Consider the following 21,389-nt stretch of genomic DNA (forward strand, 5'->3'; position numbering starts at 1 on the left):
AAATGGGAATACAATAGAAATATTGTATTGGATTTTCATATAGCTGAATGGTAATAGTTGATACATAAATGTTTTATTGCTATAATAAGAGAATCAATTTAGGTCTATAATGCTGATACGAAAATGAGATAGTTTAAGTTTAGGTACCCTTAAACGCTTATTTTGCACTTTTTCCTATTTTGCCTCATATAAGCATTTAGGTTGAATAAAAATGCTTTCCCAACAATAGGTTATTATTGAAACAACGCATTGGCGTTTCTACTTTCAACAAAATGAGAAAAATCTCGTTGACATAAATACTGAATGGCGATTTTGTTATCACAAAAATGTGATGTTTTTTATAGTGTTACAATATCTTTGCACCTTGTTTAACTTTTCGTAGAACGCTTTTTCATACATCAGTTTTGACGTATCAATTTCATTCCTCAAAATATTTGCAAATGACACAAACAAAAACAACCGAGATTTAAAGTAATCACAAGCCGATCAAAAATACTTTATACACCTGCATCAATTCAGTTGCAACAATTTTATTTAAATCCATTGATACAGCGCCCACACTTTAAACAGTTCAACACCTACACATGATAACACATTTATTTTAAACCTTTATGTTTTCACAATTTAACAAAAATATAAATTAATCATAAATAAGATTTAAATTGATAAAGACTGCTTTTAAAATATTAATGTTAAATTTATTAAAGTTTCGTTGAGGTGAATTACCATTTTTTTTTTTACACATATCGATAGATATTATACACAAACATTATAAGAAACAATATATGACGAGCTTGGAGGCTAAGAGCAAAGTAGCATCCAATATGAAAAACCATAAGTGCTATAATAGAATAAAAGCTTGGTTACTTAGTTACAGAGGCAAAGTGAAAACCCCTCAAACTAAAGGACTTTATATTACAAAACTTTATTGCTCCTCTCCCCTCAATAAAGCGGATAGGTAGATTTGCCATAAAAGTCTCCTCCAGGTAATATGTTGATCCTCCAGAATTTTCTTGTACTTTCACATATTTTATATATCTTTACTTTGTTATGTGTGGTCATGGAAACGTTCAGTTATAAACTATGTACGTGCTTGATTTTTCTGTCAATAAATTAGAGGAATTGAAAAAAAAATTATTTCCCTATTCCATTTTTTTCTTTTCAAACTCTACAAATAGAAGTACATTGTACATAGTTTGTACTATGTAGGCGGTTCCGTAACCGTTATATTCAATAATAATGTGGCTAAGTATATTCTTTACCAATAATTCGGAGGACGTGTATACGAACATCTCCCGGAATTGGTTTCAAGAAATTGCTTATGTAAGTTCGCCACCCGCCGCCGCAACCAACGCCCACGGTCTTCCTGGAATGTTTACAAATGACATATGTATATCATAAAATTAGAATACTTCAAAATAAATGCAACATGGAATCCTCGTAAAATCAACACTTTTCAAGAACACAATGCTTGAAGGACCTAATAGAAAATCCACTAAGGATGAAGCACACATACAAATATGCTCAATAAATGAATGGATTTGAAAACCACATACATTTTGTCAGGTGACTATAATAATAATTAATAATAATATTACATCACGCCTTGTGGGAACAGAATAAAAACCACAACAACGCTCCGCTACGCACCATGATTTTATTGCATAAAGGTTATGTCATCATTTTGCATTAAAGTTGAATTCTTAGAATAGATTTTCTCGCTTCAACTCATAAAATTATCATTTCGATTGGTAAAACATTAATGACCATGAAAGAGTTAAAATTTCTGCGAAAAACCAATGATAAAATAAAAGTTTGTTATATGCGATATATAAAATGAATGAGGCCTGATTGCAATCTGTATATTCTCAGATTAAAAATCTTATATTTGAATGAAATTTTTATGAGAAATGTTATCTTTATTTCTGATTTATTCGCAAAGTTCTTATCATCAGTAACCAAAAACGGAAAAATGGAAGTTTATAATTTTATTTTATTATAATTATTGTTGGTTTTAACTTAAGACCAATTAAAAGAAATAACGAACTGTTGTTTCATTCAAAGAGGGTTGCCACGACAATCCATTGTTCTGTATAATTTAATTGGTTTAATAATTTTTTGGAGTGGGTGAAAACAGTTCAAATTAAAAAAAAAAAGTTTTTATTCCGTCCACAAGTTTTTAATTCAGCCTACACAAGTTTTAACTTGTATTAAAGGCAATATAAGGGATTCGAAAAAGAAGTTGAACTGGAGAGAGATAACAATCAGACATGATATAACGATGAGAATACGAAAAAAGTGGGTCCCGCAATTCTGATGCTTATCTGCAGAAGCAATTGTATTCAAACTTATGAACATACAATAATAAAATGAAAAGAAACACACTTTTGTCAAAAACGGATCAAACAATGTTGATTTGTGTGTTTGTACGGGTGTGTTCTGTGGCAAATCAGGTCGTACTTTCACTGTTCAAAATATTTTGCTATTATAACGGTACTTGTTATTGTTATAGAACCGTTTTCTTTATTTCTGATTTACTAACAAAGCATTTAATCGATTTTAACGAAATTTAAAATGATTTTACTAAAATTTCAACGTTTTTATTTTGAAAAATCATTTTTTTGATCGATGAATTTTTTAACTTTATTTTTATTGTTGTTTATAATGTTGAGTGTTCCAAAAATTTGGAAATCAATTTGTGTAAAATGATAAATCTTATATAAAAACTATTTATGTTAAAAACCCAGTTTTCCAAAAACTCCATTTATACTGGAAACCAAAGAAAAAGATGGTGTTAAAGTAATAAAAAAAATGAATCCCAATTTGTTTTGCTAAAAAATATTAGAGCCACTTTTTAAGTATGTGAGACTCAGTCGTGCATATTATTTTTGTTGTTTTAATAATAATTTTAAAGATGGAAATCGTAAAAGACAGACGTTTTCGAGCAGATAAATACAGTTTAGTTCAAAAATTATTCTTAATGGTATAGCAGAATAATACAATTTTCTTTTTTAAAACAGTATGTAAATTAGAAATTTTTATTAATTGACATAAGCAAGTTGTACTTAAATAATTGTTTATATGCATTGAAACATTTAATAAAATTGAAAACAATGTTTAAAAAGTGCCAGGTCGAGTAAAAAAGACGAATTACGATTTTTTGTATTTTTTTTTTTACTAGCAAATTTGACAACTACTGTTGCTAACAGACATTTAAAAATCATTTTTCATTTTAAACACAAAAAAAACTACACAAGTAGGTAAATCTACATAATATCGCTCATTTATGTACTTGAATACTGTCATAACTCAAAATGAAAGTAAATTCAAATTTATTATAAAAGTATATTTTTAAATACATTATTCAGTTTTGTTGAGAGATTATTGTAATTTATAGATACTATTTCATATTGATTTTAATTTTTTTTTTTAATTCTCCTTACTTATATTCTTCAGTGTACCAAATTTCATCCGTTTCCGCCAATTTCAGAGCATTAATTTATTTAAGTTTTATGTTTATTATTTAAATGGTAATACAAAATGTAACCACAAAAACCCCTGTGGAAGGTGGAGAGAAACCGGCGAAACGTAGGGTAACAAAAGGATGAACTAGTGTTTCACTATCAGGATCATTAAAACCCAAAATAAAATATAAAACTTTAATGAATATAATTTTTTCAGACAAACAAAATATTTTGAATTTATCCATTATGATAAATTCAATTATAAATTTAAATTTAATTAGGGTAAATGTGACCATTTGGAGAAGAAGGGAACGAATTTTCTGATATCCAAAACTAAAACTAAGTAAATTTCTATCAAAACCAAATCAACAATCTTGGTAAAAAACAAATTTTGAACTTAATTCATTTACCAAACACACGCAAAAAAAGGAAGAAAGCTTTAACTAAATATTCAACTTTTAGTTGCTAAAAGCCATTTAACTTAATTAACTTCACTTCTGTTCAAAAATTGACGGGTAAACTAATTTGCCTTCACTCTTTATGGCCTCACAAAATATTCCCCAAAATAAAAAAAAAATCCTCGATGTAAGCTTTGGACCAGCTGAAAACTATTACATAAAATTAAATCCTGTTGAAAGTATATATCTTCCCTTAGTAACTTAAAAAAAAAACTTAAATCTATGCCAACATAGTAAAAAAGTTTTTTTTTTTGGTATAAAAATTCCAAGGATATAACTTTTGCAATTTCAATATCAATAGAAGCCGCGATAATCATCTATGGTGCCGACACCATTCACTCTTGTCAGGTTGTGTTATACCATATCCTAAAGTTGAGCTCCTTGTGAAACTATAGTAATAATGAAGATAATAATGGTTATGACTGATGAGATAAGGGTATCGCACGACCCTTAAAAGATATTCTTTTTTCCTCTTAGTTTTTTTTTAGTGGTGTCTGTAAGATGAAATTGATTTTTGAAATTTTCCGCCTCTAGGTTTTTGACTATAGAACCGTTTCTATTGTAAGACATATAGAATCATGATTTTATAACGACGAAACCTTACATTCTAACCATAAAGTCTGAACATGGACTTTTCTCCATCACATTCGTCTTGATATGTATCCATATTGAAAGACTGTTTCATTAATTTAACGACAGTTTTGGAAATTTTCAACTCCCTTGATTTAACCCCTAAGCGAACAAGTACAGCAAAAACAGTTTTGGGATTGTGTTAAACGACATATCCATGACATCCCCTGACGATGACTTGAACAACATTGAAAAGATTTTCCAACTTCAGAAGCAAGATGGATGGATGGATAGACAAGTATATGTATGTATTTACATTTTGTAAAATGTTCATGTATTTTCTTGAAATGGATGTAGGGTAAATAATGGAAATGAAAAACAGATATACAAATAATATAAATAACATTTCAAGAGGATAAGAAAATGTACAAGTTTGGTCAACATATGTGATTGTATGCAGGTCCAACATTAAAAGGATAGCTGGGCTTTGGCATAATTTCTTTAAATTATTAAATAACAAAATAATATTTGAGCTATATAATACCTTAATTTTTTTTATGGAAACTTGCATCTACTAACTTAACAGGTATATATGGATAAATTTTTTTGTTTTAGTGTTATTTTATAAAATGCCGGAGTTTCCATCTATGTGAAAATTGGCGATTCAAAAATATGCTGGAAAGATTTTGTTTCGAACCCAAACTGTATTAAAATATTCCACTTAAATGACAGTTTATTTTAGAATATTCTAAATTGGTCAGACAGTCTTTTTTGAAAACCAACAAAGTTGTTAGTTTTTTACTTACTTTTAATTAAAACGTTGAATTAATTTCAGTTTAATAAATAAATAGCCTTCATCAATTCACCATTATTCTGAGAAATAAAATTTATTTATATGAACATATAATTTTATTTAACGGTGATATGAGACCACTGGCAATACATCTTCCAAAATATTTAATTTTTCATTGTTATAAAAGGTAGTATTGACCAAAATGTCAGGCTTGAAACCACATTTTATCCGAAAACGCGATATTTCCGGGAACTTGTATGTCATTGATGAATGATGTTGTGTGTTATAAATATTTTCTGGTGTTTTTAATCAGAATTATGTATATCCAAGTTATATATAAATTAAATTAAACTCTGATAACACTGGTCAACAAGGTTTTTACCACAAGAACCAAAATATACTTTTCTATATGTTTTTGATGTGCTGAGCTCGAATCTGAAGTCAGATAAAATTTGTATTGGCCTCCGTTTTTATTTCTTTATTACACTTAGAAAATGCCGAAAAACGTCATTTTGGCTGTTTTCGAAGTTATGTTTTTATGTGGGGTAATTCCTTATGAAAAAATTTGTAACGGTGCCTATAAGAACTGGTTTTATTCTTCCAAAAAATGTTTTAATCTTTCCGATATCTCTTTTACTGCCCGAGATATTTAAAATTTAAGGAGTGGTTTTTGACTCAGAAACAGCAATGGCTAACCAAATTAAACTTTGTTTTCCACAAGAACCAAAATATACTTTTCTAAAGGCTAAAAAGTTTTGCTGAACTCGAATCCGCAATCAGAAAAATTCTATTGGCCTCCGTTCTTGAAATATTACCGTTATAAAATGCAAAAAAAAAAAATGTTTTTTGTAAAGGTTATATTTCAAGAACGGAAGCTAATAGAATTTTTCTGATTGTAGATTCGAGTTTAGCGACCCAAAAACCTCTAGAAAAGTATATTTTGGTTCTTATGGCAAACATTTTATGACCAGGGACTTAAATTTTCGATAAAATTTAGTTTCTCTTTACCTTACTAACTGAAACTTAAGATATGTATCTCGAGCAATTAAAGAGATATCGGGAAAATTTAAACAGTTTTTGGAAGAAAAATATCTGTTCTTATAATCACCGGTACAAATTTTTTTATAATCAATTACTACTATTTATTTATAGTGTAATATAATTATTTTAAAAATATTCAGCGTTTTCAACATAATAGGAGATATTAAGTTTGCTCAAACAAAAAGTTACGTATAGGCTACAGTGTACCTTGGATGGAAAATGCTTGAAAATTTTTACCTTATACTTTTTTTTTTTCTTTTTTTTTCTAGAAATGTTTGGTTGCATGCTTCGTTTAAAGTAAAAGACCATTTAAATAGATGTTCTTGTTAGTTGAAAAAATTCTTTTAATAGGAAAAAAAATAAAAACACCGCTTTTAAATGATAAAATTAATCATTTGTAATTTTTAACATACTATGCAATTTCACCATAAGAGGAAGTATGTGTGTGTGACGCCAGTCGTGCATTTAACTTTATTTTATACCCTATCGAGGTATCCGTTCGGAGAAAGTTCCGAAACGATAGCCTGTTCCGATCGGAACTTACATTTATTTCAAGGTATCCACTTCTGAACAAAAAAAAAAAATAAAGTATACAATCGCATTCATTTGACACATGTGTCAGCGTGATTTATTCAATGAATAAAAATCGCTGTGATGCTCAAGTCTTCTTAATTTCAACCAACCTCTCTTGCTGAGGCTTTGTTCTATTCCGCAACTATTTTGTGTCGGAGAATTTCCCATGAAATTCAAAGCACAATTGCCAAAAATTCTTTGCTGAACACCAGGGTTCCCAAGTTGAGGGGAAAATCACCATTTTTGCCGATTTTCTTAGACGAAAGGGATAAAATAGGGGACGGAGATAAAAAAAAGGAAAAAATATCTAAAAGGGGAAAAATTTAAACTTACAAAAACGTTAGACACAATCTTTGAACAATGGAATCAATTTAAATAAAACTTAATTTCGAAATAAACTATCGTATTCCACGCTAAGTGGATTTTTTAATTAGAGAGCTCTACTAAAAACTAGGGTGCTTCCATTTTTTAATTCACTCCTCAAAATATTTCATTAAGGGAATCTGTACTTTTTTGGGTATATCAAACGAAGTTTTCAGCCAGCAGCCGCGGCAGTAAAAAAAATAAAAGTAAAAAAAAATACTTATACATTTTTAAGACATCGTTGTTAAAAAAGCCTGCCTTAATCGGCATAAATACTCTATGATTTACAAAAATACATCAAATATAGAAAATAATATCCATTTTTTTATTAAATTAGCACTGATATTTTAGATTTACCCTCAAAATAAAATTTGTGAAGTAGTTCCATACTTCATAAATTTTATTTTGTCTGTTTTTAGTTTGAAAATGAAATATTTAATTTGAGCTTCTAGTCTATTGAATAGACCCTTTTGGATGGACCAAATTCGTTCAAGAGTTTTTATTGCTGATTATGATTCCTTGGCATACAAGAATACTCCAGCCAAAAGTGCTACTAAGTCCGTTGGTGCATTTCTGAGAAAATGGCAACACTGGTCGGTTTTCAGTTTTTTTGATTTAACTCGAAAACCAAGCCTGACTTTGAGATGATTCAAAGACACTTTTCATAGCAAATTAAATTTGCTGTCAAGTTAGGATGGTTAAAAAATTTTAAAAATTATTTTTGACTAAAATTCTAACCTAAAATCAGAGAAAGAAAAGTTAAAAAATTGACAATTTTATTTTGTTATACTAAATCAAGGGGCATTTTGTGTTTGTAGCCGGGACGTCCAAACTTTGTACTAATGAAATAAAGTAGAGGTAAAATCCTTTGATAATATGTAATTTTCAATTTTTTTTGTCAAGAAACAACTTAAATGTACTTAATCAAAAATTAGCACTTTTTCTAAATTTTTGACTTTTTTAGTTAAAAGCAAGTTTTTAAAACTCGATAAAATCGTATTAATTGGTAACTTTTAGACTTTTAAAGTAAACATACTTCGAGGGATTGATTTAATATAAACTAAATATGACAAACAAAAAAATTTATTTGCATCCTTATGGCCTTTTGTGCAATTTTGTGTATGTGCATTTTTATAAATACGGGTCGAATGGATGGACGGAGAGCCATTAGCTTTGGTCTATTGCATAGAAGAACATTTAATACCAACTCTTTTACTGTTTTCAATGGCCTGAAAAAAAATTCTTGTAAAATCCGCGACCAACGAAAAGTTTCTCTTGAAAAACGAAAAAAATACTCTAATGAGTTTGAAACAAAATAGCTCAGGCAAATTAGTAAATCAAATTGCATTTTTCGCGGGACAAATTTTTTCCATGGAACGTGTTTAGGTGTCCTTTTTCGTAAAAGTGTCCTTATCGTAAAAGTGAATACACACATGTATTTATAAGTACTGCGGCCAAAATTTCTCGTAAATTATATCAGGAACAAATCTCCAAATTTCTTATTTTTTGATTTAGTTGACTTCAAATTGTTCATTTAATTGCAAATGTAATACAAAAAATAAATTCTTCAATGAAAAAACAAGATATATACAAATATTGATATTATTTTCTTTTTCTGAAAATTATGTGATGTTCAAATGACATTTAAGTAAAATAAACTGTTATTCAGGCTCTAAACAACCTAAAAACTCGTTTAGTTTATACAACCTCTATTAAACTTTGCATAAAGTTTATAAATAACAATTTTCTGTTTAAAAACATTATAAAGAGTACATAATGCTATGCACTGTCTATAATGAGTTTATAAATAGAGCTGCTAATTTATACATTTCATACATGTGAATGTAATTTTTTTTTTAAAGAGTAGGTATAAGTTCAGAAACTATTTTTTTTCTTTTTTTCAAAATAAATGTCATCATAACTTTCAAAGCTGCTTACAGGATTGTTGCTTAGCAAAGATACGGACCAACATAAAACCGTTGATAACTCAATTTTGCCAAAGAGTGGACTTAGCCCCTTTTCATAATAAATGATTTAATTATACCCGTCCCAACCATTACATAAACAAACTCATATTTTACACGTTTTATCATTTTCATTAAACTTAGTCACAATTTTTTTTTATATTGTTAAGAACTTGTTTGAACTTAAAAGAGATTTATTTTTATTAAATATTTCTACAAAAGAAACATTCCCCAGGGATTAGTTTTCCTTTCCTTTGTAGACTTAAAATTTATTCAACGAAATATCCTTTCAAAAGATTTTCTTCAATCAAATTGATATAGAGAGGTAAGGTAAACTTCCACTTCCATAGCATGACATTGCAGAACCTAATTCTTTTTAAAGTAGAAGGATTGAATAGGGATCAAGTGGGTGCAAGAATGATACAATATCTCAAGAAAATATTATTATCACTTTCAAAAGAAATTTATACACGAGAATTGCAAGAAATTCTGAAGATATGGACGGACAATATACAAAAGAAAAAAAAATTTAAGTCTTTTGTTATATTGGGTAGGTACAATATTTTTTCAAGATTTCGTATGAAAAATGTTTTCTTTAATAAAGTTTTTTCATATATAAAAAATATTAAATTCGTTCTTCATAAAGGAATAAAATCTTAAATGGAATTGAGATCCAAAGCAAATATGCAATATCATTTAATTTAATAAAATACATTTTTTACCGACTTCCAAAAAGGAGGAGGTATTCAATTCGTCTGAATTTTTTTTTATGTTTGTTACCTCATAACTTTGGACTAAGTGAACCAATTTTTATAATTCTTTTTGTATTGGAAAGCTGGTGCCTGCAGTGTGGTCCCATTTCAATTTCGTTCAGTTTTTGTCATATGAATTATGAGAAAATCCATAAAACCCATGGATCCATGGAAGTCGGTGTTGTTTTTTTGATAAAAATGATTATTATTAGCAAAAAACTTTTCAAAATCGTTAGAGCCGTTGAAAAAAAAAATTATTTCTAATAAATAAGTTTAATTTAATAAAGTTGGTATTGCATTTTGTAGCAATTATTTATCAACATCTTAAAATAAAATTTCAAACAATTTCAATGTCCCGTTTTTTAAAATTTGATTTTGAAAAAAAAATTCACAGTTTATTCTTAAAATCCAAAAGTAAATTTTTCAAAATTTTATTTGTAATTAAAACTATATAAATGCTTCAAAAAAAAAATTGTTTATTAAGTTCTATATCAAAAACTAATATCATTTTTTAATATGTTTATTTTATTTGACAATGGAGGTCAAAACCTATTTTGAGATATAGCAAGTTTCATTATTATTTGTAACAAACTTCTTATACCAATAATTCAGTTTAAATAACACGTATACGCAATAGTGAACTGTTCTCTTGCAATACACATATGGTTTCGATGCATAAGATTTATTGTGTCAAGATTAAGGTTTATTCAAATTTATTTATCGTTTTAAAATAGCTTCTTAACATTCAAATCTCAAATTTATTGAGAGAATCTTTTGATTCATATAGCAAAGAAAATATAAATGTTTTGAATTCAAACGCATGTTTTTTTAATGAAATCAATACAAATGACGCGTGATCAAAATAACAAAAAAACGTGACATATTGTATATCATAGATAACTGACATAGGCCAAATACCAAAATATTATTCATAAGGCTTAAGGATAACGAGCTTGTAGAATAAAAAAAGGAATTTTTCGTTCATAATTTTGAACATCATAAAGAACAAAAAAAATGAATCGAGGAAGACTTCAATTTCGTAAGGAATTTCCCACTCATACTCACTTAATCGTACGTATGCCATCAAAAAGTTATCAACGTTCATTGTTATGCTTCCCATTGTTGCGGGTCCTTTATCAAAAACCTATAAATGTCAAAGCCAACAAAACAATTCATACGAAATTATATGATATAGATGACTATATAAAAGTATATATATAAGTATACATTTATGATATGTTTGACATATTTCAGTTCCAGTAAAATAATTCTGTTGGGTTTGAAAATAAATTTTGCTCTCTTCAAAAGAACAAATAATTTACTTTAGTCTTTTGACTTTGCTAAAAAGTTTTTGGATGTAAGAAAATTCAAAGAACAAAATAAATACGCTGGTCTTCTTTTTTTTGTTTTATTTTTTGTAATCGTGTCGAAGAACCACTTTTCAGAAAGGCCTTTGAAAGTGAACAAGCCTTTTTGTCTTGTATAATTAAATGGAAATTGTAATAGCATATTCTATACACTATTTGATAGTAGCATAAAGGAACAAAACTAACATTTTATTTTTAAGTGTTTTTAGATTGTAACATCGCTGTGAAAAATGTTCGCATCGAGCTCAAATAAAAAGCATTTTTTTTTTTGTTCTGACATCAATAAACAGAAATTTTTTCTGCATTTGTGAAGCCAGCATAAAAAAATCCACGACATACAAATTTTAAAAAATAGTTGATACTGTGTGAATGTTTCAAAAAGGTTGACGGTGCACTTTAGTTATAAATAAGAAACGAAGTTGGTAAGCAAATTAGCCTAGCTAAATTTTTTAAGGATTCGTTAATTGCCATAATTTGTTTGGTATTCAAAACTATTTTAAAAGATATGTTACTTATAAAGCTTTCAGACTAACTGAGTCCATTTCTAGGGAGATATAGGGCCTCTTTACGCGCCATCGTGTACGGTTTATGGAGATATAGTTTAGCTTCCGCCAGTTCTTTTTAAGTTGTGCTGACACTTCTTCGACTATTGTCCGCCATGAATTCCTTGGTTTTCCGTTAGTATCTTATAGATCTTACAACAGTACAGATTTTTTAGCTTAGCTCAAAGAGATATTCCTTCCGAGTTCCGATTTAGGCATCATATCGAACGTAGCTTTTGCCTTTTTGGTACAAACTCATTTGGCAACAACTTCGGTAGAGACAATACTCCCAAGATATATGTTGGCAAATATTTATTTTAAAAAATAACAGAGTTCTGATTCAGCTTTTGTCTTTTTCCGATGATTTCTGTATAATCTCCACCCTTAATGTTATTTGACGAACCCTATGACCCGGTGATAGAGTAAGAAAACGTGCGTCGGTTGTCTGCGTGTAGTCAAGATGTTTTATATTAAATGTCAGGCTCCATTGAATTCCTCCTCTTTTATGTGTTCCAGAAAAATGTTTTCTATTATTTTTGTAGCTGCAGGTAAAACGCAATTTCCCCTCCAGTCCCATCCTTTCTAATCTTAATTCTATTTGTTCTCCGAACTTCAGCTATACGCAAGATTAAGGTAAATATCATTAGATGGTGGTTTCGGACTAAGTACTTGTAAAACGTCTGCTGATCCCGAAATGTTGAATTTTTGTTGAAGTAGTTGACTTTTTGAATATTTTACCCTTTATAACTGATTGAAATACTATTATATTTTTGTAATTTTAAAACAAAGTGTGTTTCCGAGTTTGCAATATTTTGTTTTTTTTTTTTTCATTTTGGCTCACCCTAATTAACATAAGCACTTTGTTGTTTGTTTCATTAATTTGATCACATTTAATTATTATTATTATTTTTTTTTTCAAACACTAGGCAATCATTTAAAAAAGTTTAAGAAAATTCTTTCTAAAAATTAATGATTACAAAGTGTTTCCATCACTGTCCTTTTAGTTTACTCAAAAAAAAAAGTGTGTGTGTACACATGTACACGCGACTGAAGTTATACTTCTCATTCAGTATTTATGTAAATGAATTTCATTTGATATTTTTAATTTCTATTATGAAGTAATTAATCCACACTTAGTTTTTTTACATTTTTATCAAGTGAACAATAAATTAATTCCTTCATCCTCCTTGCGTCCATGTAGTTTTCAATTTATTCTGTGAAATTTACTCATGTTGTGCGGTTCAGAACGTACGGTATATGGTTAACGAAAGTAAATGAATTGCGCATAAAATGTGCGATATGGTAATTTTATGAGAATTGTGTGTGCTTCAGCACTAGTAGTAGCAATATGGAACTTGCAGGGTTGCTACAAAGCTCAAAAGTTAGCTGAGCTCAGCTCACAGCTCAGCTCAAATTTTGAGCTAGCTCACTTTTGAGCTATGTACCATAGCTCAGCTCATTTGAGCTGAGCTGAAAGTGAGCTAAGCTGATGGTTGAGCTGAGCTGTTGGGTGAGCTGAGTTGTCGGTGAGCTGAGCTGTTGGGTGAGCTAAGGTAAAGTGAGCTGAGCTGTTGGGTGAGCTAAGGTAAAGTGAGCTGAGCTGAGCTGTGATGGGTGAGGGGATACATTGATTTTTATTTGGAAAGTATAATGAAATATGAAGATATTTTAAACTTTTATAAAACACCATAGCTTAAGATGTTTGGTTCTAGTTATTAATGGAATTATTTTAACACATGGATATTTTTATAAATAAAACAGATAATTTTTCGTGATCTTTTTTCTTGGTTAATTTAATAGTAAATATATTTCTATTTTTCTACTAAAATATTTCTTTTTTTATCATAAAAAAAAATTCCGGTACAATCCGGTTTTTCGACTTTTTTCAAAATTCCGAGAAAATCGCGTTTGAAAGTTGGGGTAAATTTTTTTTTTCGAAAAATCCCCGAATCTTTGAACGCTCCTGGAAGCTAAACCGCTTGAGAGCAATTTTTGGGAGTGATGCCAAATGATAGCTTGTGTCATGGGCCTACGCTTTGCAAATTATGAGATTTTTAAAAAGTCGCCTTCCATGTTAAACCGCCACATCATGCCTTTTTTTCAGAATCGTGCCTACTTTTTTTTTTACTTTTAAGTTCTCCCGGTTTAAGAACGCGTGGACCTACAGGGATGAGAGTTGTACCCAAATGTAGGTTAGAGTCCCCGCTACCTTTTGGCATCAAAAAAATTGTTTTCATTTTCTTCAAAATTCCGCGATGTAGGCGTTCGAACGCTTTGATCTAGAGACAGGGGAGTGGTGCCATATGAAAGCTTATATTCTCAGCTACCCGATAGTGGTATAATCCGGTTTTTCGATTTTTTTCAAAATTCCGAGAAAATCGCCTTTGAAAGTTGGGGTAAAATTTTTTTTCGAAAAATCCCCGAATCTTTGAACGCTGCTAGAAGCTAAACCGCTTGAGAGCAATTTTTGGGAGTGATGCCAAATGATAGCTTGTGTCATGGGCCTACGCTTTGCACATTACCAGATTTTTAAAAAATCGCCTTCCATGTTAAACCGCCACATCATGCCTATTTTTTCAGAATCGTGCCTACTTTTTTTTTACTTTTAAGTTCTCCCGGTTTAAGAACGCGTGGACCTACAGGGATGAGAGTTGTACCCAAATGTAGGTTAGAGTCCCCGCTACCTTTTGGCATCAAAAAAATTGTTTTCATTTTCTTCGAAATTCCGCGATGTAGGCGTTCGAACGCTTTGATCTAGAGACAGGGGAGTGGTGCCATATGAAAGCTTATATTCTCAGCTACCCGATAGTGGTATAATCCGGTTTTTCGATTTTTTTCAAAATTCCGAGAAAATCGCCTTTGAAAGTTGGGGTAAAATTTTTTTTCGAAAAATCCCCGAATCTTTGAACACTCCTAGAAGCTAAACCGCTTGAGAGCAATTTTTGGGAGTGATGCCAAATGATAGCTTGTGTCATGGGCCTACGCTTTGCACATTATCAGATTTTTAAAAAATCGCCTTCCATGTTAAACCGCCACATCATACCTATTTTTTCAGAATCGTGCCTACTTTTTTTTTTACTTTTAAGTTCTCCCGGTTTAAGAACGCGTGGACCTACAGGGATGAGAGTTGTACCCAAATGTAGGTTAGAGTCCCCGCTACCTTTTGGCATCAAAAAAAAATTTTTTTCATTTTCTTCAAAATTCCGAGATATAGGCGTTGGAAGCTCACTTTCAGATCAGCTCAAATGTGCTGAGCTATGGTACCTAGCTCAAAAGTGAGCTAGCTCAAATTTGAGCTGAGCTGTGAGCTGAGCTGAAATGTGAGCTTTTTGCAACCCTGGCAACTTGCCACATGGAAATTACCATATGCAACTTGTCACATGCAACTTCCCACATGCAACTTGCCACACGCAACTTGCCACATGCAACTTACCACACGCAACTTGCCACATACAACTTGCCACACGAGACTTGCCACTGCAGCTTGCCACATGCAACTTGCCACAAGCAACTTGCCACATACAACTTGCCACATGCAACTTGCCACATGAAACATGTAACTTGCAACGTGTTGTGTGTTTTATGTTTGCCGTACTGCGGCGTACTGCATTTTTAAATACTAAAGTACTGCCTACTCTAAAGGTGAAACGACAGCCCTGCTACGCAGGGTGATCGCGTCATAATCCCTTTGACATTCTTGTCAAAAAGTAAATTTTCATACTCACCCTCCCATAAGAAGTATAACTTCAAAAATTATCACATTTTCTGGCTTTCAATTTGAAGTTTGTTCATTAGGTTTATGCTAAACTATGTACATTTTTCTGCTTGCTCAGCGTAGTCCTTTCATGGAAATACCAAAATGTTGGGCTATAAAAAGTAATGACTGACCTGTCAGAGAGGTAAATATTTTTCTTCCAGGTATTTAACGTAATTGTACTTTTTTTTACCTCAAGCAACAAAAAAAAAAAATATTTGTTTGCTCTTTCCATGGACAGGTTCCTGTATGTCATTAAAACCTGATGCAACATCATTACAACAACCAACCCAGGTTTCCAACATAATGAAAAGGAGTGCTTACAATTTAATTAAAACACAGCAAAAAAAGAGCTCCTGGGAGATGGAGGCGTATAAGCAACCATATTTACGTGTACAGTGAAATGCTTATATGGCATATTGGGCATTAATTGAAATTAATATTGAAAGCCAAGGAACGTTTTATATTGTTTCCGAAATACATTTGCTTCGCCATTTTTCTGTTTCCAAGAAATAATTAAAGTTTTTTTTTTTTGTTTGAGAACCGTTATCTGGCAATAACATATAATGGCTATTAAGGTTGAATGTTCCAAACAATAACAAAGACTCAAACTGTGCCAAAAGTGCGAAACGTTCCAGAATGATTGATCTGAAATTTTGACTCCTGGCGTTGCTTTGGAAATTCTTTCCATTTTGGCAATTCGTCCTGTATAAGATGGAATTTTTAAATCAATTTGTTATTTCGCAAATTAATGAAAAGTGAAGCAAAAAAATGCCAACAGATGAAACTGTCTAGAAAAAAATTACATAAATACAGTATAGTGAAAAACTGATACCAAATTAATGTTTTGCTAAATAAAGTCTAAGTGCATTCCATTTTTTTTTTACAATTATTTCTCTAAAAACTAAACAAAAAACTTTCAAAGTTTGCTATACATATATAATAATATATAATATTTGTTGATTCGTTTCTAATTTGAAACAATTCAACCCCACTGTCCAAGAGTTATAGCCACTATTTCCCTAGGCTGTAATTTGTCTGAGTAAGTTTGTTTTTGTTTTTAATGATAATCATACTATTATTCTTAATTAAGGCATAAGCTTGTAAATGAATGTTTGCCTTCATATTTTTCAACATCTCAATTTTATTATACCTATAATAAAAAATAAAACCTTTCTCTAGAGTCTGAAATAAACCCTTGGATTTGGATGAACATTTATACAGAAAACTAATTACATATTTTGTTACTTTAAAACTACTTTGACCCACAAAGTGAAATTACTGATTGTGTCTAAGTAACCTTTTTTGTATCAAATAATGTGTAGGTAATATTTTCTAATATATCTATTTTGTCAAAAAAAAAAAAAAATTATAATAATAACATAAAAACTTTTTTTTTGCAAACAGAGGGAATGACTTTGATGAAAAAAGTTTTTAAATTCGTGTTAAAGATTCGTAATAAAGTAATCGAACTTGACAAAACAATCGACTTGACATAATGTTGATTGAGAATGCCAAAAAAATAGGCTTAAAAATCTGTCTGTCTGTATGTAACTCCGAGCTAGAGCCTAAACCACTGCAAACTGGAGTGATTTTCTTCAAACTTGTTAGTTAAAAGTTTTAGGTGATTCTCAAAAGGGGTAATAGAATTTTTTTTACGACCATCTGTCATATTCAGTGTTGCCAGAGCCGGCTATTAATCGCCAAACGGGCTCTTTGAACTTTGAACTCGCTCCTTAAAATTTTGATTTTCGATTTATCGGATTTTTGCTCTTTTCATTTTGAACTTGGAGATTTACGGCTCCTTTTAAATCAAGACACTTTACACCAAAACTCAACCAAAAATGTGAACAGACAACCAATTTGCATACATTTTACATTTGATTTTCATTTAAAATTTAATTTTACGCCCGTAAAAGAGCATGAAAACCAGAATACATCAACAAAAAAATAACACTATACTTAAAGTCTGATAAACAAAAGTTATTTGAAAACTAAAAAAAAATTTAAATCTCATGCCACAAAAGTTTTTTGTGTATTTTTGGACCATTTTTGAAACCGGCTATTTTTGCCTCCAAGACTTTTAAAAATCGGCTCCTTGCCTCGAAAATATTTTGGCAACACTGGTCATATAACGAAAATAAAAGTTTTTATTTTTTTTTTTTCAAAAACTACTCCACCAGTTATGAATACAATTGGATTGTTTAAGTATTTTCTAGTTGATAATTTAGCAGATTCAAAAGCATTCATGTATAGTTAAACAAAATCAGTTTATATCTTCCGGTCGCGCATCGGTTCTGAAGTTTGAAAAAACTAGGGAAGACTTCAAAAATTGTGCGAGTTTAAAAATCCAAGAAATAACCGAATACAAGGTCTATGTAAAACTGCGTTTTAGAACTCTGATGACACTTTTTGGTGTTGATTTTAATTTTTTTTTTAATTTTTATCATGTAATAAAAATAAAATAAATAAATGTAATAAAAAAATTTCATCTTTCTTCTTCTTCTTCTTCCTTTTTCTCGGCGCTGTTATGATCTCGATGTCGAGGGGATCATAACTATCCCACGTTACTGCTTCACACTAGTGATCCGCTTGTGGGGTTCGCCGGGTTGACCTCAGAAATCGGCGGCAAGCCTCCCGGTTTTGTATTGTTCCATTTCTAAGGCCAACTGAATGCTGGTGTTTTTGCATTTGCTTGTACCAGGAGTTTTTAGGCCTACCTTTCTTTTTATTTCGTGTTGGAACGTTGTATGATATTGCTTTTTTGACGGGGTTCTCAGGATCTCTCCTTTGAACATGGCAATACCAACTGAGTCGGTCGTGTTCAATTTTTTGGGAGATGGTGTTTTTAACATGAAGGCTTCCTCGGATCTTCGTACTTCTAATTCTATCAAGCTTTGTTACTCCTGCTGTCATACGAAGCATCTTCATCTCAGCTGCCGTTAACTTACTCTCATACTTTTTGTACATTGTCCAACATTGTGAACCGTATGTGAGTGCTGGACGCACAACTGCGGTGTAGAGCCTTCCTTTCAGCTTAGGGGGCATTTTTCGATCACAGAAGATAGCAGAATTTTCCCGCCACTTCATCCACCCTACGCTTACGCGATGATTGATATCGTCATCACAAGTACCTTCGTTATTTATCATAGACCCCAGATATTTAAACTTTTCACACTTGGGAAGCACTACACCATTCAAATAAATGTCAGGAATAGGCCTGTGTGGATCAGAAAATGGGCAGCATAGGTATTCTGTCTTTCTCGCGCTTATGCGGTACCCATTACCTTCTAGAACATCCACCCATACATCAAGTGCTCGTTGCAGGGATATCGGGTCTTCACTTATGATGGCTCCATCGTCAGCAAAGAATAACTGATGCACTTTTGGGTCCGTCACTTTGCCTTCAAGCAGGTAATCAAGAACGGTAATAAAGAGCAGAGGACTCAAGACGCTTCCCTGGTGTACACCTACTGTGATTTCGAATTCTTCGGTGACTCCAGCTGCACATCTTACTTTAGTAACTGCTCCATCATACATGTCCATAATTATCCGCACATAGGTTTCCGGAACTCCTTGTTGTCTGAGGGCCACCCATATCAGATCTCGTGGTTGTCGATCGAATGCTTTTTCAAAATCAACCAATACCACATGCAAATCCTCCAAGGAATCTCGATGTTTTTCCATAATGATTCTGATACTCTGGATTGCATCTGTGGTTGATTTACCCGCAACAAACCCGCACTGGTCATCAGATAGCCTTATTATTTTTCGCAGTCGGCTACCCAGGACTCGCTCAACGATCTTCATGGTGTGTGACATCAGCTTAATCGAACGGTAATTATCACAGCTTCGAGTATCACCCTTCCCTTTGTATATTGGAAGAAGGTAACTTTCCCTCCATTGATTAGGCATTCGATCACCTCGTATAAGCTTGGAAACAAGAACCATGAGCCATCTAGACAGCTTTTCCCTTTTTGGAGTATTTTACAGCCTCACTAACTTCTTCGACTGTGACATCGGATACTTCGCTTAAGTTAGGTGAAGCCATTGGAAAGTGTAGCCTTGGAAATTGTTCATTTAGAAGTTCGTCACAATACTGTCGCCACCTGTGGAGGATTTCGTCGTTTTCCACAAGTAGTTGGCCCTGAGCATTGTTAATAAACTTTGGCGAACAGATCTCCTGAGCATTTCTTCTTCTTTGAGCGGCTATTTTGAAGATGGTTGCGCCCTTATTCACGTTTTGTCGTAGCTCTTGAATAGCACCAGCAGTCGGGGTAGAAATTACATCTAGCTCCCGATACAGGTCTTCCGTATTCTTGGCTTGAATTTGGGCACATATCTTCTTCGCTTCTTTCTTGCAGTTTCTATATTCCACTTCGAGGCGTGACTTTTGCTCTGTATTATTAGAGGGGCACTTCGACCAAGCTTTGAAAGCCATTTTCTTTTTACTTACAACTGCTTTAGCTTCATCATTCCACCACCATGTTTCTTTGCCTTGTTGGTTGTGTCCTTTTGAAACCCCTAACAGTGTTTTGGCTTTTTCTATGCAAGTTCGCTGTAGGAGGTCCCACATACTTTGTGCTGTACTCTCTTCATTTCGAAATATATTGGTGTTGTTATACAGATAGTTTTGCATATTCGAAATAAAAGTTTCGCCTTTTTCCTTATCCAGATTATACCATTTGATCTTCCCAAAAGTCTTTGTCTTTTTGTTGTCGTTCACTGTCTCCATAAAAAATTCTGTCAGTAGGAGATGGTGTTGGTGGGCGATCGCTTCTCCCAGTATCACTTTACAATCCTTGACCCGAGGTTTCATGAAACTAGATACCAAATGGTAATCAATCTGGGTCTCATTTCCACCACTGCTGTAAGTGACCAGGTGTCGGCTTTGTTTGATGAACATGGTATTTAGTACGATAAGACCATATGTTTTGCACGAGCTCAGGATGTCTTCACCAGGAGAGTTCCTAGTGCCGTATCCGAGGCCTCCATGGCAATCTTCATAGTCTTCGTTTGTTTTCCCGACATGCCCATTTAAATCTCCGCCCACGAACAAAAACTCTTCCTTTGGGATGTCCTTAAGTAGGTTGTGAAAATCAAGCCAAAATGCATCTTTTTCCACCTGCTCACATCCAATTTGGGGAGCATATGCAGTGACAACTTCCACAACTTTCCTTTAATCACCAATTTAAGGGACATCAAACGGTCACTAGATTTCGAAATGGACAATATGCTGCCTAAGAGGTCTTTTGCAAGGATGATTCCGATTCCGTTCTTACCCTTTTCCGTTCCATAGTAGAACATCTTGTAATTTTTTGTCCTTGTATCCAAGAAACGAGCTCTTTTTCCCGTGTTGCGCCATTTCGTTTCTTGGACACATAAGATGTCTACTCGCCTTCTTATCATCATCTCTTCCAGCTCGAAACTTCGACCTGTCATACTCCCAACGTTCCAACTCGCAACTCTCAGATTTTGTCTAATCTGCGGCATTATTTTGCTAGCCCCCGGAATCCGTCTAGCTCTGACCCGAGCATTGCTGCTCGGTCCAGGATCAGTACCATTAGTAATGGTAGTGCCTGGCGGGGTAGTGTCATTTCCTTGGACGAGTACTTCCATAATGCTTCAGTTCACAAAATCTTGCGAAACGTTGTTGTTGTTGTTGTTTTGTTTCGACGCGTGCATGCTCCAGTTTTGTATTTGATCTCTCTTTAACAGCACCGGTGATCTCCAGTCGTGCCAACCCAG

At 32.2% G+C, this 21,389-nt stretch overlaps 1 protein-coding gene across 1 annotated transcript in view; it reads left to right on the forward strand.

The window, feature by feature from the left end:
• The first annotated feature begins 1,129 nt into the window (after window positions 1–1,129).
• The window catches only part of LOC129912097 (allatostatin-A receptor-like), a 164,823-nt gene continuing 144,563 nt past the window's right edge, over window positions 1,130–21,389 (forward strand). Inside the window, exon 1 of the mRNA XM_055990205.1 lies at window positions 1,130–1,566. The gene's annotated coding sequence lies outside the window, so the exon portion shown is untranslated. The remainder of the gene's footprint in view (window positions 1,567–21,389) is intronic.

This window comes from Episyrphus balteatus, chromosome 2 (assembly GCF_945859705.1).
Source record: "Episyrphus balteatus chromosome 2, idEpiBalt1.1, whole genome shotgun sequence".
Classification (NCBI taxonomy): Eukaryota; Metazoa; Arthropoda; class Insecta; order Diptera; family Syrphidae; genus Episyrphus; species Episyrphus balteatus.